Source organism: Schistocerca americana, chromosome 2 (assembly GCF_021461395.2).
Source record: "Schistocerca americana isolate TAMUIC-IGC-003095 chromosome 2, iqSchAmer2.1, whole genome shotgun sequence".
Classification (NCBI taxonomy): domain Eukaryota; kingdom Metazoa; phylum Arthropoda; class Insecta; order Orthoptera; family Acrididae; genus Schistocerca; species Schistocerca americana.
The window spans coordinates 670,589,861-670,616,791 of NC_060120.1; the positions used below are offsets into that span (position 1 = coordinate 670,589,861).

The following is a 26,931-nucleotide window of genomic DNA, read 5'->3' on the forward strand; positions in this document are numbered from 1 at the left end:
AGCTCGAAATCTCAGCAAAGTGCTGACCCAATGAGTTAGAAATTGCGACGGGGTCCACTAAGGTATCATGCACGACAGTGAGCCCAGAGACCGGGGAGAAACTAGGCGCGCCTGAGAACCGTCGAAGCCGACTCCAAACTTCCGAGGAGGGAGTGAAGTTGTTAAATGAGCTAGTAAAGAATTTCCAGCTTGCCTTCTTGCTATCGCGGATGACGCGACGGCATCGCGCACGGAGCTGCTTATATCGGATACAGTTGGCCAAAGTTGGATGGTGACGGAAAATGCGAAGAGCACGTCGCCGCTCACGTATTGCGTCACGGCAGGCCTCGTTCCACCAAGGAACTGGAGGGCGCCGGGGCAATTCGGAGGTGCGTGGTATTGAACGTTCCGCAGCTGTGAGAATAACGTCGGTAAAATGTGTGACCTCATCGTCGACGCTGGGAAAGCGACAGTCATCGAATGTCGCTAGAGACGAAAAAAGTGTCCAATCGGCTTGGGCAAACTTCCAGCGTCGCGAGCACATATATGGCAGTTGAGGCTGCAGTCGAAGAACACATGGAAAGTGGTCACTCGAGTGTGTATCATCAAGGGCGAACCATTCGAAGCGCCGAGCTAGCGGAACAGTACCGACCGCAAGGTCCAAATGGGATAAATTTGCCGTGGAGGCAGACAAAAATGTAGGGACCCCAGTGTTGAGGCAGACTAGATCCGCTTGGTGGAAGACGTCTAGCAATAGTGAGCCACGTGGACAAGGATGTGGAGATCCCCAAAGCGGGTGGTGGGCATTGAAGTCCCCAACCAGCAAATAGGGGGGTGGAAGCTGATCAAGAAGATGAAGGAGATCAGCTCGTGCCATTGGTGTAGACGATGGAATGTATACCGTACAAAGAGAGAACGTGTATCCAGAAAGGGAAAGACGGACGGCGACAGCTTGGAAGGAAGTGTTTAAGGGGATTGGGTGATAATGGAGAGTATCATGGAGCAGAATCATGAGTCCTCCATGGGCTGGAGTGCCTTCAACTGAGGGGAGGTCATATCGGACGGACTGAAAATGAGGGAGAACAAAGCGGTCATGGGGACGCAGCTTTGTTTCCTGAAGACAGAAGATGACCGGCGAGTAGGATCGTAAGAGGATCGACAATTCCTCCCGATTGGCGCGAATGCCGCGGATATTCCAGTGGATAATGGACATAGGGTGAACAGAAAATGGAGGAACGGCACCAAGGGTGCTGTCAACTCAACGACTGCTCAGAGCTTGCGACCGACAGCATGGAATGGCATTCAGTCGAAGGCAGAAGATCCTGATCCATAGGTTGGTCAGGAGCAGCTCCTGCCACCAACGATCGGCCAGTTGACCGGCCACCAACAGTGCGCCTCGGCGACACAGAAGATGGCCGAGGGCGATTTCCGCCAGGTGGTGCTGTAGATGGGACACGCCTTGGCGGAGAAGGAGAGGAACTGTGTTTCTTCGTAGCCTTCTTGGAGGTATGTTTAGATGAAGGAGGAACCGATGGTTGTGAAGTTGCAGTACGTAAAAACTCTTCACGAGAATGCTCTTTTTTTGTAGACTTGGCGTCTGACTTTTGGGCTCGAGATTTAGCAGAACCCGACGAAGGGTGAGCCATAGAGTGGGCAGGCGAAAGAGGTGAGGTTGAACGGGCGATCTTTGCGCTGGCCGATCTGACGACCGTGGTACTAAATGTGAGGTCGCAAGTCTGCGTGGCCGCCTCCTTTGTTGGCCGAGAAGAAGCAAGGACAGCGCTGTATTTTCCTTTCTGAGGCACGGTGGGCTGTCGACTGGCGAGTAACTTTCGAGCAGCAAAGGTCGACACCTTTTCCTTCACTCTTATTTCCTGGATCAGCTTTTCGTCCTTAAAAACAGGGCAATCTCGAGAGGAAGCAGCGTGGTCACCCATACAGTTGATGCAGCGAGGGGATGGAGGTGGACAAGCACCCTCATGGGCATCCCTGCCACACGTAACACATTTGGCCGGATTGGAACAGGACTGGCTGGTGTGATTAAACCGCTGACATCGATAGCAACGCGTAGGGTTTGGGACGTAAGGGCGAACGGAAATTATCTCATAGCCTGCTTTGATTTTTGATGGGAGTTGAACTTTGTCAAAAGTCAAGAAGACAGTGCGGGTTGGAATGATGTTCGAGTCAACCCTTTTCATAACCCGATGAACAGCGGTGACGCCCTGGTCAGACAGGTAGTGCTGAATTTCTTCGTCAGACAATCCATCGAGGGAGCGTGTATAAACGACTCCACGCGAGGAATTTAAGGTACGGTGCGGTTCCACCCGGACAGGGAAGGTGTGGAGCAGAGAAGTACGCAGCAATTTTTGAGCCTGGAGGGCACTGTGTGTTTCTAACAACAGGGTACCATTCCGTAATCTGGAACAAGACTTTACAGGACCCGCAATTGCGTCGACACCTTTCTGAATAATGAAAGGGTTGACCGTGGAAAAGTCGTGACCTTCGTCAGACCGAGAAACAACAAGGAACTGTGGCAACGATGGAAGAACCGTCTGTGGCTGAGACTCAGTGAACTTACGTTTGTGAGCAGACATAGTGGAAGGTGAGGAAACCATTGCGGAAGAATCCCCCATGATTACCGGCGTCTCCGATGGCGCGCTCCTCCCTTGTGGGGGCCCTCACCGAGGGCACACCCGCCTTAGGTGATTGTTCACACCTCAGGTCACACCTCCCGACATACGGACGGAGGGACCAATCGGCACTTTCGGAAGGTATCAGCTCGGGTAATCACCCCTCCCTGGGCCTGGCCTTTACCAGGGGGTACGTACGTGTCCTACCTGTCTACCCGGGGCGGGGAATTACGCGTTACCCCGTCACCGGCTACGCATGGAAGTGCGTGGGTCGGCCTTCAGACACGCACAGGGAGGAAGAAAGAGAAAGGGAAAGGAAAGAAGAGGGGGTCTCAAACGCCGCAGCGGAGAAAAGGGTAAAGAGAAGAGGTAAGGAAAGGAGAGGGACAAAGGAAGGAAGAAGACATACAAGCAAGGAAGAAGAAGAATGCGGTACGTTTACAAGCGTCCGTCTCCGGACGTAGGCGCAAACCATACTCCCAGAGGGGGAGAAAGTGAAGGAAAGAGCAAGAGGTGAGGGGGGGGGGGGGGGTGAAGACAGGGGATGGGGAAGGATGCGGAAAGGGAAGGTATGCAGCCCGGAAAGGAAGGAAGGCCACATTAGCTCGGGGCCCCGTGCTCGCTACGCACGTATCCACAAAAGAGTTGTGGATCCCCTGGGGGGATTCAATGGTGTGACAAACGATAAGTTTAAATGCTGGGAACAAGCAATACCTTTGAAACCATTACCACTATTAATAAAGATAGAATGAAAGAAGAGATGACTACCTACAACATATAGTTTAGGAGCCCACTCATGGCGGAAATATATTTAGCAACAAACAGACCTACCTAACCTCTTTCAGGATGTCAATATTGAAAATGGTATGAGCAACCACGAGAAAGTTGTACAACAATGACTACTAAGGTACAAAGTGCAGCTAAATTTAGTTAGAAGATTTACCCATTTACTAAGTTGGATAAAGATGCAGTCTCGTCACATCTCAAAGAAAATCAGTACATTTACCTCTGGGCTGGGGCATGCGGAAGTAGTGTGGCTCAGATTTAAAAATGTGGTTGACCATACAATGGATAGATACGTACCTAGTAGCACAGTTCATTATGGGAGGGATGTTCCATAGTATGCAGTTACTGTAGAGAAACTTTCAATGAAACAGAAAATACTGCATAATTGGGGCCATAACGACATGCTGAATGAAAAGTCTTTGGCTGAGGGCAACATAAGAAGCTTGCAATAATTATCTGTAATAGGATTGTATCAAAAAGACCTCTTCCAAACCCCAAAGAAATTCTGATCATATGTATAGGCTGTCAGTTGCACCGAAGTTACTGTCCAGACACACTAGATAGAAACAGGAAATAAAAACTGAGGGTCACAAAGAAAAAGAAGAAGTATGGACTCTATCATCTAATGTTCATTTACTAAGGAAGATATATATGTATGTCCCAGTTTACTTCTCACATCACTGCAGACATGAATGATATTAGTGTCAGTTGTGTTGAGGAACAGCTAAATCAAACATGACTCCAAGGCCTGATAGGTCCTTGTAAGATTTTGTGCAGAATTTGCAGCCAAGATAGCTCCTACTGCTTTTTTTCAAACAACATCCTAAAAGCCATGGATAAAGGAAATAACACAGATGTAGTATTTATTGACTTCTGGAAAGCAGCTGACTCAGTATCACACCATATCAAGCAAAATTTGTGACTGGATTAAGGATTTCTTGACAGGGAGGACACAGTATGTTATCTTGAATGAGAGTGATTGACAGACGTACAAGTAACTTCAAGTGTGCCCCAGGAAAGTATTCTGGGATTTTTGCTGTTCGTTTTGCAGATTAATTATCTTTGCACAAAATGTTAATTGTTACCTCATACTGTTCCCAGATGATGCAGTTATCTATAATGAAGTACTGTCTGATAAAAGCTACACAAATGTTCAGTTAGAGCTTGATAAGGTTTCAAAGTGGTGCAGAGATTGGCAACAAACTTTAAATGCTCAGAAATGTAATGCTACACACTTAAAAATACCATACTATAAAATTTCCAGACCCAGCATTACGAATGTAATCCCGATATTATTCAGTCCCTAAGTATCAGTCCCATAGGGACAATGAAGACAAAATTAAGACTATTACAGTGTGCACAAAGGCAGTTAAGTAGTCATTCTTCCTGCACTCCATATGTGATTGGAACAGGAAAGAACTCTTAACATGTAGTACCACCATGCTAAGCGCCCTCTGTCTAGCACTTCACTATGGTTTGCAGAGTATGCATATAGATGACAAACGAAATACAGTGTCAAAAATGCAATAAAGTCATGGGATCTGCTAATACAACTGGTATTATCTTTCAAGTCTAACACAAACAATAAAGACACATTAGAACAGTAGAAGTAGTTTCCCTTTTACATCAATGATATAGCAGTACTATACACTACACACACTTTACAAATTAGTTACTGGCCATAGAGATTATACTGGAGATTTCCACCCACTATTAATGAAGGAACTTACACATGCAAAATATCAAAGCAAGAGTAGAGGTCATTAGGTGAGTGCAGAAGAAAACAGCAGAAAAGAAATTTACAATAATTGTGCACACTAAAAATGGACAGTGTTAAAATCAAGGTATACATGTGAAGACCATGATGCTGCAGCTTGTGTCACTCCTCATCTCTAAATATTTCATACAAGCCTGAATTTTTAAGTGTGTAGACCCATAGTATAAAGTCATTAGATGCAAATGTGTTTCTTTTAACAAATAAGCTTTAATCTGTTCTACAATTAGAAGAAAAACAATGACACAGATGGCAATACTGTGTATCCCACACTTTCAGTGTGTGAAAGTATTTAGCACTTAATGACACACAAGTTGTGTTTCTGCAGATTTCCTATAATAATTGCTGCCCTTTGCATGTAACAGTAGAATTTACCTTTTAATGGGGATAATTTAGTACAAATACTTTGAGAAGTGTTTTTAGTGGATTAAATACACTAACCCCTAAATTAACATACCATTACATCTGATGCACACATTATAAATTCTGGACTGAAAACCTTGTCTGGCCACATGAAGAATACTCTTGAGGTACATATGCCTCCAACCTCAAAAGAGTTGCTCTAAGTTTGTGAGCATCTGCTTCCTTTGTAAAACAATTTAGCTTTCTATTCTGCGGTCTACATTTTTTTTCCCTGTATTTTATACCAACCTGACACAAAAGAAATAAAATTGTTTAGAATACTCATTTCTTGTGTGTGTACCATGTGACAAGCGTAATGAAAATTGTTCAACCCAGTTGTACTTTTTGTACTCCACTGGGATACATCATGTAGGAGATCTTTGAACACACACACACAGTGGCTGACATTTCAGTTCCAACTGGGTTATTCACAAATCCAACATTTTTCTAAAAGTACAAAAATTATAAAAAATTGTCTGTCTATTACAACACTATAAAGTAAACAATTGAAATAGGATGAATCCTAAGGTCTTCCATGTGATATAAAATACATAATTTCCTGTTTCCAACTCTGATCATTTCATTTTTCTGCAGAATCTCTCTTTATTTGGTGCTGTGAACAATTGTCTTACACATCTTCACAGCCTAATCTCAAACAAGACTCTAGTATAATTTGCAGTGTTCCATTATTTACATCATAGTTCAATTATTTTTGATAACAGTGGGTTTTGTATAGCCACAACCTTGTCATTATTCCATGAAATACACATTTTTGCTATGTTTTTGACAGACTCGGTAGATGGTTGACACAATCTAAGAAACTGAATGCCACGTTAAAACAGCTATGCTTAAAGGATGGAAATATTAATTTAATCAAGACTTGTGAAAACTGCAGATGTCAGCGACTTAATTATGAGGTATAGCCTTGTAAATCTTTTCTGCCAATTAGGGATTCCAATTTAGCAGTGAAAAGTACACAGCATTGTGTGAAATTAGATGGTAACACATTAAGGAAGGAAGAAAGGAATAAAGATTATGCTTTAATGTCCCACCAATGACAACGTCATTAGAGACAGAGCGCAAGTTCAAATAAAAGTAGTACAGGAAAAGAAATTGGTCATGTCCTTTTCCAAGGAACCATGGACAACCATAATGTGGATGGCTTGAGGAAAATTTGAACCACTTTCTTTCCAGATGCAAGCCCAGTGTCTTAACACCTCCACCTCACCTTGTTTGATAACAATACCACTGTATTGTATTGTTGTGTTATCATTGTGTGTGTGTGTGTGTGTGTGTGTGTGTGTGTGTGTGTGTGTGCACGCATGCACATGCACATGAGAGAGAGAGAGAGAGAGAGAGAGAGAGAGAGAGAGAGAGAGAGAGAGATCATTTTCCTGAGAAAAAGCTTATCATTATATAAGAAAGAAAGATGTATGGGAGATACTGGATCAAAGAAAAGCCAACCTACCTATACTCTTGGAAAAGCATTCTTACAGAATTCAAAGAATAATGAAGGTTTGAAACAAGGGCTTGTACCCAGTATAACTTCTACTGTTTAACCTTTTATCAACAAAATTCTTAAAATGTGGATGGACAAAATTTATGAATTTACAGTGTGACATTGGTGGCAACTGAGGACCATTTTATTTCTAGATAATAAAAATGGGAAAACATAAAATGAACTGCAGGTCCTAGGCTTAAGCCTGAATTTACTGCAAACAAACACACACCAAAATTTTTCACCTACAAAGCTGAAGTAATTCCATCAGAGGGAGTGACCCTATTGAAAGCAAACCAGACTTTACCTACTGAGGAAATGGCATATCTTATAATAAAAATAATGCTGCAAAGAACAAAATGCACTTATACTGGGAATTACATGGAAGAGTATTAAAGCCACTAAGGAAGAAAGCCCACAGAGAAATAAATGGCCTTGAAACTTAAGTGACCTAATTTTACTGCTTTTCACCTCAAACATTCTTTTCCCCTAATATACAACTCATTTACATGTGAGACAATAGCCAGTGACAGAAGGGCTAATTGTGCCAGACTCTGTTCCATTCAGACCTTTTTCACTGCTGTATCACCTCTACCTTTCTTGCTTGCCTGATCCGATTCCTACAATGAACTATTATTGAGAAATACCTATACTTGGCAAAGTAGTGGTAAGTGCATATCACATTTGACACCAATGTGTACTGTTTACAATAGAGGATCAGTTCAGAGATGATGACTGACTGTATCAGCATAGAATTGCATGCTGTCATAAAGCAGCATCTGTGTGGGCAATGGTTTGTGGACATTCCTGAAATGGACTGACTGGCCAGAGTCTTGACATGACCCAATAATGTAGACATCACTCCAGAACCCTGAATCCAGTATCACTCCCTTCTCTGGATCTGGCTCTCGAGGAATAATGAGCTGCTACTCCAAAGATGTTCAGACAACTCATTGAAAGTGACTCCAACAAAGTTCCAGATGCGATAAAAGCAGATGATGGGCACATCCCATATTAATGACCATTCATAACTGTCCAGATACTTTTTATCAGATACTGTACCGTACATTTCTTGAGAATATGAAATGTAAACTTGTGCAGTCCCTCTTTCTGCTACACCTTCTCTTTTACAATTTAACCCAAGACAACAAAAGCAGGGAAACATCTGGATGGTTCGAATGAACTACGAATACATGTGCACACTGCACCTACAACATCTGTCTGTCTGACAATGTCATTGAATCATATGCCCAATTAGGATAAATACGATAAGTAATGTGATTACCGTACGCTCTAGTTCATCAGCCTCTTAGTACGGACATGATCCAATACTTCATGTTACTGATCAAGTACCTATCATCAAAAAATCACAACATGAGGTCTCATTTATCTGGTACGCATCAATAAAAGAAAAACATTCTCAAGCTACTACTCAATTGCTGCTGTATGCCTATTGAACATGCTACACTGTTCTCTAAGCACAATTAAATCTCCTACTGCTTTTAAGAAAAAGCAGGAGCACTACCTTTTGTCAGTGTTGTAACTTTTCCCTCAAAATATGGCCATATATCAAAATACATGACCATTTCTCTGTCAAACAGTAAAATAAATGTTCACTGCTTCTGCCAATTACAATTCATTATCTTTTCTTTCCACTTTTCAGTCTATTATATCAGTCTATATAATGGAAGGAAACATTCCACGTGGGAAAAATTATATATAAAAACAAAGATGAGGTGACTTACCGAACAAAAGCGCTGGCAGGTCGATAGACACACAAACAAACACAAACATACACACAAAATTCAAGCTTTCGCAACAAACTGTTGCCTCATCAGGAAAGAGGGAAGGAGAGGGGAAGACGAAAGGAAGTGGGTTTTAAAGGAGAGGGTAAGGAGTCATTCCAATCCCGGGAGCGGAAAGACTTACCTTAGGGGGAAAAAAGGACAGGTATACACTCGCACACACGCACATATCCATCCACACACACAGACACAAGCAGACATATTTAAAGACAAAGAGTTTGGGCAGAGATGTCAGTCGAGGCAGAAGTGACACTTCTGCCTCGACTGACATCTCTGCCCAAACTCTTTGTCTTTAAATATGTCTGCTTGTGTCTGTATGTGTGGATGGATATGTGCGTGTGTGCGAGTGTATACCTGTCCTTTTTTCCCCCTAAGGTAAGTCTTTCCGCTCCCGGGATTGGAATGACTCCTTACCCTCTCCTTTAAAACCCACTTCCTTTCGTCTTCCCCTCTCCTTCCCTCTTTCCTGTTGAGGCAACAGTTTGTTGCGAAAGCTTGAATTTTGTGTGTATGTTTGTGTTTGTTTGTGTGTCTATCGACCTGCCAGTTATTATATCAGTCTATTATATCAGTCTCCTACCCCCCCCCCCCCCCCCTCCAATCTCATCTCCACCGTCTATTGCTGCCACATTTGAGCCTAAATTTACATGTTAGCAATTTATTATTATTATTATTAACTATTTCTAAGTGCTGGATACCATATTAGATGTTCATTAGATGTAGAAGAGGGTGCTATGACTAAGCTTTTCAGGACGAATAAATCATTAAAGAAATTAAAAAAAAAAAAGAAAGAAAAAAAGAAATGCCCATGAACATATGCCCTACTCAGAAATGAATTTTTTCACACCGCAGCAGGGTGTGCGCCTCGATTTGCTGGATTGTACCTGCACGTGAAAGGCAAAGGTCCCACGTTTGAGTCTCAGACCAGTACACAGCTTTAATCTGGCAAGAAGTTTTCTGTCCTACTCTAATTGAGTAGGGTTGAGGGGGAAAATGACTCTTTATGCCTGAGCATACACTCCACTAATCATCTTACATGTATGAATTGTTTCACATTCTTCTTCAAATACTGGTTTTCTACATTTATCGACGAGGGTTTTGCAAGAATAATGTTAGTATTCTTCTAGAGATGTCCACTCAAGTAGCCTGTTTTGTATTCATATATTCTAACCTATTACAATTCTAGCAGTGTGTGTGTGTGTGTGTGTGTGTGTGTGTGTGAGTATTTTATATTTCAGTGTCTCTTCTGTCTTCGCAGCTACATGTCTTTGGGGTAAGGAATGCATTTCATATGTTTAAAGCATCAGCAACTGATGGCACATGAAGTAATTTGGCTGGTAGCCAGGGGCTAGAAACTGGGCAGCTTTGAACTCCTCATTTTCTCACAATGGACCACATTTCATCAATACCTCAAAATACGATGCAAAACGGTGCACTCACAGCCTGTATTAGATCATCGATTTATAGTGGTGAGTATTAGGAAATGTGACACTATAAAGTCTCTAGATAGTGCGCAACAAGAGGTTTTTGATAACAACAGATCCCAAAAACATCACTGAATATATCAAATTTAAATCAGACTCACACCATGTCAATTTAGACACAACAACAACAAATAAATGATGAAAAGGAGAGACACACACACACACACACACACACACACACACACACACACAAAGAACTAAATCTACTCACTTTTCAAGCCATGTCAATTCGAGTAAAATACTCGAGCTTTCAATAGCTATCGTCACCACCATCATAAGCAGTAAAAACCACTCACTGCCTGGCTGGCACGGTTTCTTGGTTACACAGCCACGATTGCAGCCTCTAACACAAATCATAGAGGCCTGTAATGACATAAGTGTGGAAGGTGAGTTGCTGACTCAGCAGTTATGGTCTGCTAGTGGACTGACTATTGTCAGGTGGTGTGAGAGACCAGCAGCACATTTGAAACAGTTGTTGCTGTTTCTTCTAATCTCAGTTGCCTCCTTTATATGCTATGCCCTGATGAAAGTGACATTGCTCTTCGTACGCCAGGTGTGTGTATTGTCCCTTGTGAATGCCGCAGCACCTATACAGGTCAAACTATTCGCACAATAGCAGCGTGTTGTATGAGCAGGAGTGACATATTACACAAAGTGAGCTTGACAAGTTCACCATAGCTGAGCAGTACCCAGAAAATGGACACAAAACACAGTTTGGAAACACTAGAGCCTTGGTTCACACATCAACATGCTGAGATTCTGTTATAAAGAAGGCAAATGAGATTAAAATAAACAACAACAATTTTAAGAGAGACCAAGGGTAAACATTTAGTAGCATATGGGGCCATCCACCGGATATCAAAAGAAAGCAAAGATGGATCCTGACACTTGTCAGGAGGTGAAGCAGCAGTTTCGAATGTGGCATTGGCCCTTCGCACCACTTGATGTCACTCAGTCTTCTGGTGGGCCAGATCCGCTAAGCGTTGCCCAACTCGCCTTCTGTGCATGTGTCATTTCAGCCCTCTCTGAGTGGTACCAGAGACTGCAACAGTGCTTATGTAAGCAGAAAATTGTACCAGCTCCAGCAGTCAATGAGTTTTCCTCCTGATGGTGATGGCAGAGAGAGTCATCGAAAGCTCAAGTATTTGATCTGAATTGATGCAGCTTCAAAACCGAGAAGATTTTATTCAGACATGTCAGAGCAAAAGATTCTGGACACACACACACACACACACACACACACACACACACACACACACAGATTAATCAGTTTTATTTTTCTTCCAGTTATTCCCATTCCCAATGTTAACTGTATTCACAAGTAAAAGGTACAGGGCTTTCCAATACGGATAAGCTTCACGTAATGATGATAATGTTACAAACTCTTATTTAATATTACAAAATGTATTAAAACTGACAGAAAATGCAATACAGTTACATCAGAAAATGAAAACAGAACTGAACAGTCACGAAAACACTGGGGTTAAGCCATAAAGGCAGAAGTGAAGCAATTCGGTGAGGAAAATACATAAACTAGGCAAGACAGATGTTAACAATTTAGTTTTTACCTCCGGAACAACTACTGTCATGGCTACATTTTGCAGTCTGCACTTGGTAATGAACTGTTTACTACCACAACATAAGAAAAATCACGTAAGCAATTAACTATGAGGAAGCTGGTAACATATATGGTACATTAAATATTAATGAAGACAGATCAAGTTCTATCTGATTTATTAATGAAAGCTGATTGTTAATAATTAATTATAAAATGGTAGCATGTAGGAATCTCAGAGATGGAGGCATTGGAAGGAATTAAATGCTGTGTGTGGAGATGTGGGAGGGGGAGATGGAAGGGGGACTGACTAGAGATGAGCCACAGATGGGAAAGCTCGATTTTCTTTACATATAACCAGCAGTATGAGATAAGCCTAACCTGAATGAAAATGAAGATAATTTTCTTTAACTAAGATAAGTCAATTGTCTGACAATTTCACATGTGTATGTCATTAGAATGGAGTCTGCTTTAAAGAGACGCATTACACTACATTTTACATTTATTCTTCATGGCGCCATGTATATTATCATCAAATGTGCAAAATATGCTAAACATGGAGGGGGGGGGGGGGGGGGGGGGAGAAACTGTTCCCCTTCCCGTAATTTTAATATGCATTACCTTAAACCTGTTGTTGGCACTCCTATTGAGAAAATTGCCAGTAACAAATACCTTTTCCTAACCTTTATTGTTCGTCTTATGTTTTCAAAACCATGTAATATGTACACTGCTGGCCATTAAAACTGCTATACCAAGAAGAAATGCAAATGATAAACGTGTATTCATTGGACAAATATATTATACTAGAACTGACATGTCATTACATTTTCACTCAACTTGGTTGCATAGATCCTGAGAAATCAGTACCCAGAACAACCACCTCTGGCCGTAATAACGGCCTTGATATGCCTGGGCATTGAGTGAGACAGAGCTTGGATGGCATGTACAGGTACAGCTGCCCATGCAGCTTCAACACGATACCACAGTTCATCAAGAGTAGTGACAGGTGTATTGTGACGAGCCAGTTGCTCGGCCACTATTGACCAGATGTTTTCAATTGATGAGAGATCTGGAGAATTTGCTGGCCAGGGCTACAGTCGAACATTTTCTGTATCCAGAAAGACCTGTAAAGGACCTGCAACATGCGGTCGTGCATTATCCTGCTGAAATGTAGGGTTTCGCAGGGATTGAATGAAGGGTGGAGCCACGGGTCGTAACACATCTGAAATGTAATGTCCACTGTTCAAAGTGCCGTCAATGTGAACAAGAGGTGACTGAGACGTGTAACCAATGGCAGCCCATACCATCACGCCGGGTGATACGCCAGTATGGCGATGATGAATATATGCTTCCAATGTGCGTTCACTGCGATGTCACCAAACACGGATGCGACCATCATGATGCTGTAAACAGAACCTGGATTCATCCGAAAAAATGACGTTTTGCCATTCGTGCACCCAGGTTCGTCCTTGAGTACACCATCGCAGGCGCTTCTGTCTGTGATGCGGTGTCAAGCCGTGGTCTACGAGCTAATAGTCCATGCTGCTGCAAATGTCGTCGAACTTTTCGTGCAGATGGTTGTTGTCTTGGAAACGTCCCCATCTGTTGAATCAGGGATCGAGACGTGGCTGCACGATCCGTTACAGCCATGCGGATAAGATGTCTGTCATCTCGACTGCTAGTGATACGAGGCCGTTGGGATCCAGCACGGCGTTCCGTATTATCCTCCTGAACCCACCGATTCCATATTCTGCTAACAGTCATTGGATCTCTACCACCGCAAGCAGCAATGTCGTGATACAATAAACCGCAGTCGCGATAGGCTACAATCCGACCTTTATCAAAGTCGGAAATGTGATGGTATGCATTTCTCCTCCTTACACGAGGCATCACAACGTTTCACCAGGCAATGCCGGCAACTGCTGTTTGTGTACGAGAAATCGGTTGGAAACTTTCCTCATGTCAGTACATTGTAGGTATCGCCACTGGCGTCAACCTAGTGTGAATGCTCTGAAAAGCTAATGATTTGCGTATCACAGCATCTTCTTCCTGACGTTTAAATTTCGCGGCTGTAGCACGTCATCCTTATGGTGTAGAAATTTTAATGGCCAGTAGTGTATGATGACTAGTTTTTGACAACCTACACCTGATAGTGAGCATATGGCCACAGGCGAAATATGAACTACTCATTATGTTGCACCAGAGTTAATCACATTTGAGTGTGTACAGTATTATTCCTAAAAGTAAAGAATACCTGTTAATGTAACTGATGGAAAAACATCCTCTTCACGTTATACATATGCACTCTTTCTCTGGAAACATCAAGAAACCTGTGCAATAGGTTTACAAATACAGAAAACAAAGCCTATGTCAAGAGATGGAGACTAGGGGCATTCAACTGATAAATAGTCACATTATTGTAGACTGTATAATGATTTCATAGCTTGGTGGGTCATTTTCTGTCACTTGATGTTACAAGGGTTCTTGGCTCAGGCTCAAGCCAGTTATCCTACATGGTCTGTTCTCTCCCCAAACATTCCCAATGAGGCTGGGGGCTAGTGTAGGAGGAGGCCAATTGAGAACAGACCTCATTTTGTTCTGCAACCAAGTCCAACAAACAGAGGCTGTATGCATTGTGTTGAGCTTGGGCGCGCGCATGCGTGCGTGTGCGTGTGTGCGCATTCTACTTTAGGAGGAGATCTTTTTACTGAAAGCTCAAATGTACCGCATTCTTTTTGTTGAGCTTGTCTGCGATTCAGTGTCTCCTGTACATGATGAGTAGTAATCTTTTTCATATCACTGTTGTTATTCCATCCAGGATTTTCCTTTGTTTGGTTCCTATACTATCACAGACGTGTACTGGGACTGATCCCACAGGAGACAAATTGATCCTTCAGGATATAGTTGTCACACTGATGGAATCATAATATTATTCAGAATTTGGCTGCACAGCACAGCATCTATCATATAAGCATTCCCAGTCCAAAGTTTATGTTCTGCCTGTCACAACTGGTATTGTCATTGGAAGATGCTAACCAGTAGAGCTAATGTTCACTGTAGAGTTCTCCTTGATGGCTGGACATTCATTTTATAATTTGGGCTCTGGAACCTGGTACCAAACCAAATCCACTGACATGGGAAACAACATAGCACAATTCAACTACACCACATTAAGAAAAGGATTTTTGTGCAAAAGTCAAGGTACACTTCCCGAGTGACTACTATATTTTCCAGTATCTCTATACTGCTTCAGCAATCACTGTGCAGTGTATTCACGAATGCCACATCACTGTCCTGACCTCCCACCTTGTTGACACTGAAAGTGAGATGGTGCACACATCTTTTCTTGAATTGTGCATTGTCACTGGCTATTACAGAACTATGGTGTGCTTGCAGAAGTAACTTGCCTTGCTATACTGTTAGTCTACACATCAGAATACTGCCAATACATGAAGGGCAAGGCCTCATGCGACACAGTGCTTTCTAAGAAAATTATTTCAGACGACAATCTATTTTGGGCAATGTGAGCCTACAAGGAAGCTAAGCAGCACAACCCCTCTAAATGATTTCATGTAGACCTACAAGTGGAAACAAAATATAACTGAAATTTGTCGATTCTCATAACAGTTATTCCAATTGCAACCGATTCATATGGTACTTTCTTACAAATATATTATTATTTTGTTACCCAAACATGTTTCTGCACCTCTATTCCATAATCACTGGGTTTTATTTACTGAATGAGTGAACATATTTTACATTACAACTGATCTGAAAAATGAGGCCTAGAGAAAGTTTTTGTTCTAATCATGATTTTACATTATATGGTTTTGCAGATGTCTTGTACTGATAGCTTGTAATCTGCAAACCAGACAATATAAATGTGAATTTTATCCTTTTCACTTTACTTGGTGCAGGTGACACACTTTTCACAGTTTTTTTTTTACATAGTCTGGAATTACGAGTTAGAGACAATTTTTATTAAACTATATGCTGAGAGTTGTCTTCTGAATTTTCATTAAGGTGTGCCTGTATTTGCTATAGAGCTTGCTAGGGAATGCCTGGCTGGGCAATGAAATATTCATTTTTTGGATTTGCAGCTCCTTTTATATTTTCGTGTTTGCAGTTAATATTATTGCATATAGGTTGACCTTTTATGCAAAACACTCATTTTCCTTGTTCCCAACATATTTCAGTATCTTTGTGCCATCAGCAGTAGTTTTTGTTTATTGAAAAAAGTGGATATATTTTAGGTCATAACTGATCTAACAAAATGAGACAACCCTCAACAAGCAGTTTAATAAAAATTGTCCAACTCATAATGTAATTCCAGACTATACAAAAGACTCTGTGAATTGCATGTAATCTGCACCAAGGAAAATGAAAAGAATAAAATTCACCTTTACATCATTTGGTTTGCAGATGACAAGCTATCAGGCAGAACACCATACAGATGGTCCTGTAAAACCATATAATGTAAAAACGTAGAAGCAAAAATGAACAAAAACTGTCTTTAGACCTCATTTTGTTAGGTCAGTTAAAACTTTTTTCAATAAACAAAATGACGTTGCAGAGGTGCAGAAACATGTTTGAGCAACAAGAAAAAATTGAGTTTTGCATAAAAGGAGGAACCTATATCCAATAGTTTTAACACAAGTACAGAAAAAAATACAAACAATTCAAATCCAAAAGATGAATTGTTTTTGTTGTTTTTCATTGTGGCTTGCCTGGACACCGTTAAACATTCTTGTATTCTGCACTGAGCTTTATCCTCTCCTGTACCCAAAATTTTGTAATTTCCTTTGAATGCATCTGTTGGTAATCCTTTGTTCCCTGGGTACTGCATCTTGTTTATGGTTTCTTGTTTTCATTTAATATATTTGTCACTATCTTTCAGAAGAAGATATTCTGTTGGACCCACCTTTCAGGTTGATTGCTAATGTGCGAGTCTGCTTTGGTGCTTGCAAACCAGGACATCGTGATTTTAAGTTTTTGTTATTATTATTAAAAAACTACATGAAAATACCATGATGAGTTCTGAGATTGTGAGTAATTATTCTTTCTAGATTCTCCAGAGGGCGGAAGTGCTGTATCATAATCCACACTGGAGGGCTAATAGTAGAAGATGCTACAACTAAATTTCCAAGTTATTACCAGTTCACCATCCCTGTCACTATAAATGACCCTCTTCTATCCAATAAAGTCTTAAATCTTAACAACAGTTAAAGAAAACTTGATTGCCACAGTAAGTCAAACACTAATTTGAGAATCAAAATGACTGTCCTCAGAACTGTAAGTACGAAAATCTGTATACTGTATGCTGCAGCAGTTCAAGGAGGAATTTCTCCATCACTTAAAGTGGTCTGTTGCACCGTGTACTAGTGGTGTAGAGGTATGCAATACAGTGTTAGAGGTCTGTTGCTTTGTAACTTTTTTTAGATTTAATTTTATCTGGAAACTGAAAGTACATACGTACAAGGCAAAAATCTTAAGAAAATTCAATCTGACATGCCAAAAACAGCAGTTCTGGCGAAAAATATTTTCTCTGTGGAGCTCTTGATGGTTCTCCTCTGAACATCTCTTACTCCAGAGAATTTCCCCTCCACAAATTGGGTGTCAGCTGCTACCCATTATTGACATTGCCTGCTGTCTACAATGTCTGCAACTGCTCATCATTTTGGCAAGCAGAAATGGCTGTATTAATGTTGTATGATTTCCTCTGTGCAGAATGTCTATGATGAATATATTCAACAAGATCTTATTAGAAACTGCCTATTTTTCCATACTTATTTTTTCTACTCTTCATTTTCTTCTGCTACATGATACAAATGGCGTAAAAACTGGCCACTACGCTTCCTTATCTTTCATTTTTCCTTGCCTCTTTACTTCTGCCATATTGGTATGAACACATTTTTAATTATTTCTTCAACATTTACTATCATTACATGAATAGTCTGTCAATAACAGCATATTTTTGTAAAAGCATCTCTAAAACAAGAAACCACATCTCAGTCATTTATATTCCTTAACTATCCACAAGCTATATTTCATTCAAGCAGAGCCAGTCCAAGAACATTTTATCAAACAAGTGACTATCATTTGCCATCTGCTCTCCCCCAATCCCCTCACCTCCTGCTCCTCCACCTCCCCCTCAGCCTCCTTTTCCCCTGTACACCTTCACCCGTGTCAGTTTTTGCTACTAACTGCAATAGACACTGGAAACAATCTTGCACTTAGGCACCACTGGCACACCTCTCAGCTTGGTGCCTCAAGCAGCTGCTACTAATTGTGATACGTTGTGTGTAGAAATCTTACAGTAGTGGCACCTCTAGTGACCCTCTTAACTCTGCACCCCAAGTGGCAGCTTGTGTCAACAAACTGCGGTCATATTCCTTAGCACTGAAGTTAGACCTTGAACACTTAGAGACTACAGGTGTTTGACCAACAGCAAGAGATGATGTACTACGCTTAATGGCGTGTCATCCACCCTGATACCACCCACTCCGACCAGAGGGCCCCCCTCATGGGCGCTATCCAGTCGCAGCAAAGGCCACCTGGCAGGATGGCCATTTCCAGGAGTCCCAATGCCCCTGGGTGACGGGCATCTACTTATTGGCGTATGTGGGGAGTTAACGGTGTAGGCATCAGCAGAGCGATCCCTGTGTGGTCAGGGCTACAACCAACAGGGTACATGGTGGCCCCACCACAATAGACTGGCTACTGTGCTGGATATCAAGGACAAACGAGCTACGGAGTCCAGAGAACAATACATCACAGAGGATGGAGGAAAATGCATCGAGGAGGGTGACGTCACCCAACAGCTAAAGAATGAGTGGACGTGCAGATCCATGTCGACGAAGGATGCGAGAGGTCTCGGTGCTTGATGGACACTATGCACCATGTAAGGCGCCCTTCCCCAATTGGCTCGCTCTTCAGGAAAATTTGGAAAAACTGAGGTCAAACCCTACAGGGGACCATCATCATATAAAGCCCGAAATGTGTAGGACTCCATTTAGTTGCCTCCTATGACACACAAGAATACCTCGAGTGTATTCTAACCCCCACACCTGCAGGGAGGGAAAGAGGGTGGGGGGCACATATGATGTAACATCTGATGAAGAGAAACTGTGAAATTAAGAGCAAAGGGATTATGGGAAATTTTATGAGAATTACATTAGGGCAATCTCCAAGTCATCTCAAAAAGATGCAAGTAATTTAAGTGATGATGAAAGTTTACACACTTTTTGTTTCAAATTTCACAGAAACAATTTTAATCTGAACCGATGATTCAATAGGATATAAAAACTCTATGTTGTTTAACTAATTTAAGTAGATAAACTTTGAAAAAGTATTTTTAGTTTTTGCTTCTAGCTAACAAATGCAGTAAGGCAAATTACATTATTATGTCAACTATTTAAATGCTGGGATTACTACTGCACTTTGAGTTTGCTATTTAGATGATGCTACAAATCACAAAAATTTTACTTTTCAAATCTGGAACATACCTAATAGAAAGCCTTCTCATTTATGTAACCTATGTTGACACACATGCTTAATTACCTGTTCCAGTTTGCCTTTGATGGATGGCACAAAGGGGCTCTGCTCAAATAATCAATGAATGAACTATGTCCCATGTTTATGATCTTTGGTAATGTTGCTTTTTTAAACCCCTACTGCATTAATTCCTCAAAGTATATGAATTAATTTAAATGCTTTAAATCTGAAAGACCAAAGATGTATCACATTTTCTGCCCTTGTAATGCCTATGTTGGGGCTGCTAACAGGAGAAAGAAGAAGGGCAATTCACTAAGTACCTCACACATGGCGCAGTCACATTAATGTGACCACCGCCTATGTTTTACATCAACATGAAATAACACATCACATGGCAGCATTAGCAGAGGAGGGTACATAAGGCAGAACACAGTTCAGTCAGTGTCGTAAAGCAGAAACAGAGTCATTTATCTGAAATTCAAAATGGCGTGATCATAGGCTTTCGGGCCAAGAGTGGAAGCTTTTCTGAAACAGCTAAGTTCATATACTGTTTGGGTGCCACCATGGTTAAAGTACACCATGAATGGCGAAACGTGCTATCCAAAACCGGCATCAAGGCAACTTTCATGCACCACAGGCCATAGATGACAGGAGTGAATGATGGCTGCAGAGATGTGTATGGGCGAAGAAATGTGCAACTGTAAAGCAACCAACTGCCCAGATGCACCAATGGGCTACCCAACAGTGTCTCCTCAACAACTGTTGAGGAAACATTGCTGCATATGGAACACCGCAGGAGGTGCCTGTTTCATGCAGCCATGCTGACTGCTGTTCAAACTAGAAATCCACTGAGTGGCGTCAGGTGGCCTTTTCAGATGAAATGGATTTTATGTTCCACTGGATAGAGGTCTGTTGGCATGTATGGTGTGAAGCAACTGAAAGAAAACTTTCTCAGGAGAATTTTAGCACTGTACCAGTGTGAATTACAACACATCCCTGACAAAGTTGCAATAATTCAGTTCCTGTACCTGGCACACCCATATTGATTCGCAATTTCAGAATCGGGAAACATTTTGCGAAGCAAAGGCCCAGCATGGTCGGCACAGTTTATAGTCAAGTTATGCTCTACAATAAATGAAGTAAATAAAGCCTCAGCATTTGTCACAGAATCTACATTTTGGGGTTTACACGAGAAGTTAAGTTTCTGGTTCCGTTCTACACAATGAACACACTCCTTGTGTTGTTTAGTTTGCACACGTTTAACGCATTTCGTGCCATGAGCCACTGAAAAGTCACATCTACATACACTACAAAATGCGTAAGTTTGTCCCTTCCTCAATTCACTTAAACATGGAAACTCTTCCTTACATACATTTCTGAACACTGCATCATATTTCTTCATCATCCTGCACAAAAAATAATCAACACCTCCATGATACACAGCCAACAACTACTATAGAGTACAAAAATCACGCAGCAGAACTGAGAACATAATGGTCCCATGTTCTAGACAATGGTCATGTAGCAATGATGCCAACCCTGGTGCACCGTTTCTCCCTATATTTCACTTCAAGTTCCCCTAAATAATTTGTCACACTGTCGGGTAAGCGAACGGAGGGGTGAGGCGGTAAAAGGGAGTCAACAATGAAATTTTCGAGTGGAGGGGCAAGGAGGGGAGGATAGTAACCCTAAATATTCCCCCCCCCCCCCCCCCCCCCGAAACATTTATCCCTCTAATTTCCCCCAGGCAACTTAATTCCCCCTAAATTTAGGAGAAAATTCCCCAACTTAGCAACACTTCCTTGTAAAAAGAACAACACTAATCACTTCGCTTGGAACGACTATTGACTACTCCTTGTTCACAATAACTTTTCGATTGCACTGATGCTACCGTAAGTGGAGGAAATTAGCACTGGGTGAAAGATATTCATTTGTCTCCGAACGCTGCCAACGATAAGTTCCTTACTTCCTTGTAGATACGAAGTGCGAGTTACGCCTACTGCCGCTCCAGACAGCCACTGCACGAATCTTCCAAGTTAACGTAGACAAGTAGCATCCATACATTGTCATCCACCAATATATCAAAGGGGCAGGATTTTCAGATAGTAAGGAAAGTATTGAAACTGCTCTGAAAATTGGGAGTTCGGTCTTCATGGTCGGGAGATCAGGAGGAAGAAGGAAAAATCGTGAGTCTCCTGCTTAAATCAGGGGAGTTGGCATGTCTGCCTTTGGGATGACATCCAGCCCAGAAGCACTTTGTTTTCTACTCACACAATGACATCTACCAGCAGAACAATGCAATGTGTCGCACAGCTCTCAGTGTATGTGCGTGGTTTGAAGAGCACCAGAATGAGTTTACCATAATCCCCTGGCCACCAAACTCCCCGGATTTAAACACAATTGACAATCTGTGGGATCATCTCAATCTTTCTATTTCGTTGTCAACTTTCTACAGTTTTACTTGCTTTCTTTCTTCTCTTCCTCCAAACAGATACAGTGAAAACACCAATACTTTTCCAGGCACCATTTCAGTCAATAATTTACCATTCGTTCTCTCTTCACAAGTCTTATCACGCTTCAGTGCAGGTCCAAAACACTTTATGTGTTACTTCCATGCGGCAATTTTTTTATGTATAGTTAACATCAAATATAAAATCTGTCATAGTAAAAACAACGCTCATTGTTTAACACTTCTTACTGAAAATACTAATACATTATTTAATAATATCAAAGACAGATTACACATTAAACAGTGAACATTAGGGTAACTATGATTTTAATTGCATATCTTGAAGTTTCCCTGGCAAATTGAATATTCCATCATCTTTGAGGCATGCATCTGGAATATTATTAACCTCTATTAACAATATCCTTGATGCACACAAGAAAGATGATGAAATATATAAATGTATCAGAGTTTTGTCTTTTCTGTCGCACATGTGCAAGAGAACATTAAAACACTCAGTTACATTAATGCAATAGAGTGTGACGGCTCTGTGACATATGTTTCAGTGGGGATGTTGAAACTGCATTTGAAACCCTATGGGTATCAAGAATTTATGAGTAGGGTCATTCCACACCAAGTGGTCTAAAACTGAAAAAAGTTCCCACCATCATGGTCTCCAATTTTCGTCAAATTTTAACTGTAGCTTTAGTCAAGTGTTGAAGTAAGTTTCCCAAGATTTCAGGCCTCTAGCTGCAATAGCTGCTGATCTAGACCCCCTTGTCTGAAGTGTACTTAGTCCGTGTGCATGCAACATAAAAAAAATGTCATATTTGGAGTCTAATAAAATCGAAACTAATTCATAAGAATGGTTAGTAAGATGCGACCCTGTACAGTTTTTTTTGCTGATTCCAACGAAATTATGTATAACATTACTCATGCAAACCCCGGTCAAATAACTCGACTCAAAGTATACTTCAAAATTTGTCGTGACACAACGCGACAAATTTTGACCAATATTAAGACTGCAATGATTTCCTTGCAGTTGAAGATATGGACTTGAACTTTTGGCCAAGCTTCATGCTTGTGCTAGACATAATGCAGCCGGATTTGCAATGATCCAGGCCATATGGTCGCCCTGCAGTATCTCTTCAAATTAGGCAGTGTCAGCACAAACGGTAAAATTTACCAAAGTTTCAAGCCAATTACTAAAAAATAGTTGGCCTGAATCTGCTTGTGAATAGTATCACCTAAAAGAGAAACTCTTGCTCTACAAGACTGACATTTGTTTTTTTTGCAACGCGACCATTAAGTACTCATTAACTCACATCAAAGTTGTTATATTTTGTATGCGCGATGCACTAATTTTTCTTCATTTCTAGGAATTTGAATCATAGTCGCTTAGAATTACTGATATAATTGGATATTTCATTCGTGTTTTATTCAGTGATTGGCCAGTGAGAGATGTCAGAAGTTAATGAAGAAGAAGAATCGTTGGCCCCCTGTTCAATTGGAAAAGATGCTGCTGCATCGAAGTGCCATGTTATCTTCTATGCTAAGAAGACTGGATTCAAAGCGTTTAGTGATTTCACAGAATGTGACCAGAAATTGCTTGTTTCGCGTTCAGAAGCCAAACTTGACGAAAATTCCATCATTTGCTTCCACCATGAAGCCCTCTTCCTACATGAATATCAAGCGATGCAAAAGAAATGTTGCAATCCATTCAAGAAGAGGAATCACAATGTAAAAGCTGGACTTAGACTGCTTGATAATGAAACAGCTGCCAAACTTTGCCTGTTAAAGAAAAAAGAAGTGATTGATATAAAACCTGGTCAGAAGCTTTGCCCTCGCTGCATGTCGGCACTGAACCAAAAGCTAGAAGATTCATCATCACTATCAACCCAATCTGAACAAGATTTCACAACGGATGAAACTGAACCAGCCATCAACAAAAGTTTATCATTTATTGGTGCTTCACCATTGAAAAGAAGACAACTAAGTAAAAGAGATAAGCAAAGCTATGCAAAAAGAAAGATCTTGGATGCACAAAGTTTAATTGGGAATCAAATTGCTGCTGCTGTAGGAATCAATTACGATGAACAGCCAAGTTCAAGTAAAAGTCGCCCATGCAATAATTGTGCAGATCTTGATAATCTTATAGAAGAGTTGAAAGAAAAATGTAAAGTGTCAAATCGTAGGACAAAAGTTCAAATATTGACCTTGGTTCCAAGAAGCTGGACAATTAAAGATACGACAACAGCATTTAATGTATCAGAAAGAATGGTAAAGCAAGCGAGAAAACTGAAGAATGAGCAAGGTGTTCTAGCTTTTCCAGCAAATCGGCAAGGAAGGAAGCTTTCAGATGAAGTTGTCCAGAAAGTACATGACTTTTTTCAAGATGACGAATTCAGCAGACTTTGTCCAGGGAAGAAAGACTGTGTGCCTGTGAGAATTTCAGGAACAAAGGTGTACAAGCAAAAGCGGTTGTTGCTTTGCAATTTGAAGGAAATGTACGTGTCTTATCAGAAGCAAAATGGACCAGAAATTGGCTTCTCAAAGTTTTGCGAGCTTAGACCAAAATGGTGTGTTACAGTTGGCTCTGCTGGAATGCACTCAGTTTGTGTCTGTACAATACACCAAAATGTCAAGCTTATGCTCACTGGTGCATCAATCAATGAAGACTACAAGGAAATTCTTAGCAAAGCTGTTTGCAGCTTGGAAAACAAGGATTGTATGCTTCATCGTTGTGAAAACTGCCCTGGTCCAGAAGGTGTAGAAGCAGTTATTGCAACATATTTTGAAGATAATGACCCTGAAGAACTGATTGAGTACAAACAATGGATTCATACCGACAGGGATACTTTAGAAACAAAGCAGCTTTCAACAGAAGAGTATGTTGAAGATATTGCAGCAAAAATTTGGAACCTGTCTTGTCATCACTACATTGCCAAGCATCAAAGCCAGCACCTGAAAGCTCTCAAAACTGATTTGAAAGAAGGCGAATTCATAATACTAATGGATTTTGCTGAAAACTATTCATTTATTGTTCAAGATGCAGTGCAAGGCTTTCACTGGGAAAACAGTCAAGCAACAGTTCATCCATTTGTAGTCTACTACTGTGAAAACGAAGAGGTGCAATGTGTGAATCTTTGTGTTATTAGTGACTGCCTTCGACACGATACGATTACTGTCCATGTTTACATTGGAAAAGTAATCAATTACCTGAAGATGCAATTTTCCAAAATAAGCCACATCCACTACTTCAGTGATGGTTCAGCTGCACAATATAAGAATTTCAAGAATTTTCTCAACTTATGCTATCACAAAGAAGATTTTGAAATAACAGCAGAATGGAATTTCTTTGGAACAAGCCATGGAAAGTCGCCTTGTGATGGCATTGGAGGCACAACAAAACGGTTGGCAGCAAGAGCAAGTTTGCAACGTCCATATGAAAACCAGATTCTAACACCCAAAGATCTTTTCAACTTCTGCAATGATAATATCAATGGAATCAAATTCTTTTTCATCAGCAAAGAGGAAGTTGAAGAAGAAAAAGCTTCTCAAGAAGAAAGATTCCTGCAAGGGCACACTCTAGCTGGCACAAGAGAAAACCACCATTTTTTGCCCATTGATATGACGACAATTAAGGTCAGTAGAGTTTCTAATGATGCGACATCTTTTTTGGCCAAAATTAGTGCTGCTGAAGTAGTAGTTCAAGTCATGGATCTTCAGCCTGGGCAGTATGTTGCTTGCATTTATGAAAAGAAATGGTGGATTGGAAACATCGTTGAAATCTCAGTCGAACAGAAAGATGCTTTCATAAGCTTTATGCATCCTCATGGTCCTGCAAGTTCATTTTATTGGCCCTTAAGACGTGATACTTGCTGGATTCCAGAACAACTTATCATTGGTGTTATTCCAGCTCCATCAGTGACATCATCTGGTCGGCAATACAGTTTTCCTGAAAGCATTCTCTTGCAAATCAACGATGCTTCCAGAATGATGAAGTAACTGAGGAAGACAGGCTTGGGAACCTGCATAAAGAAACCCACAATCAGGCTTGGGATCCTGTGGTAAAGACACCCTGTAATCAGGCTTGGGAACCTGCAGTAAAGATACCCACCCGTGGCTGTTACTGCATGGCTATCGGGCGTGGCCCCTATGGCGATGGGGATGCTGGTTTTATTGTGATAACCAGTAATGGCTCAGCCATCATGGACCAACGCAGGGCACTGCGCACACAAAATATAAGATACTTTGACCTGAGTAAATAAGCACTTAATGGAAGCGTTGCAAAAGAAAAATATATCCATCTTGTAGAGCAAGAGTTTCTCTTTCAGATGATACTATTCACAATTAAATCCAGGCTGACTATTTTGTAGTAATGGGCTTTGAACTTTGGTAAATAAAGCCATTTGCGCTGACACTGCCAAATTTGAAGAGATTTTGCAAGGCGACTATAAAGCCTGGGTAGTTGGAAATCCAGCTGTATTATGTCCAGCACAAAGATAAGACTTGGTAAAAAGTTCAAGTCCATATCTTTATCTGCAAGGAAATTATTGCAGTCTGAATATTGGTCAAAATTTGTCGCATTAAGTCACGACAGAATTAGGGGTACACTTTGAGTCGACTTGTTTGACCGGATTTTGCATCAGTAATCTTATAATTAATTTCGTTTGAATCAGCACAAAAAACTGTACAGGGTCTCATCTTACTAACCATTCTTATGAATTGGTTTCAATTTTATGAGACCCCAAAAATGGCATTTTGTCTGATGTCGCGCGCATGCGAACTTACTACCCTTCAGACAAGGGGGTGTAGATCAGCAAGTATTGCAGCTAGAGGCTTGAAATCTTGAGAAACTTAATTTAGCACTTGACTAGTGCTACAGATAAAATTTGAAGAAAATTGGAGACATGATGGTGGGAAGGTTTAGACCACTTGGCATGGAATGACCCAGTAGGTATAGTAATGAACAGGGCATGCTGCAACACAACGTGTGATAAGATGAGAATTTGGGTTAGAAGTAAACCATGACCAGATGGCCAAGATGGTTAATGCATGTGTTCTAGAGAAGCAGC

At 41.1% G+C, this 26,931-nt stretch overlaps 1 protein-coding gene across 1 annotated transcript in view; it reads right to left on the reverse strand.

Moving 5' to 3' along the window:
* Nucleotides 1–26,931, reverse strand: part of LOC124591296 ((E3-independent) E2 ubiquitin-conjugating enzyme) — a 234,699-nt gene that overhangs the window by 124,819 nt on the left and 82,949 nt on the right. The gene's annotated exons all lie outside the window — the stretch shown is intronic.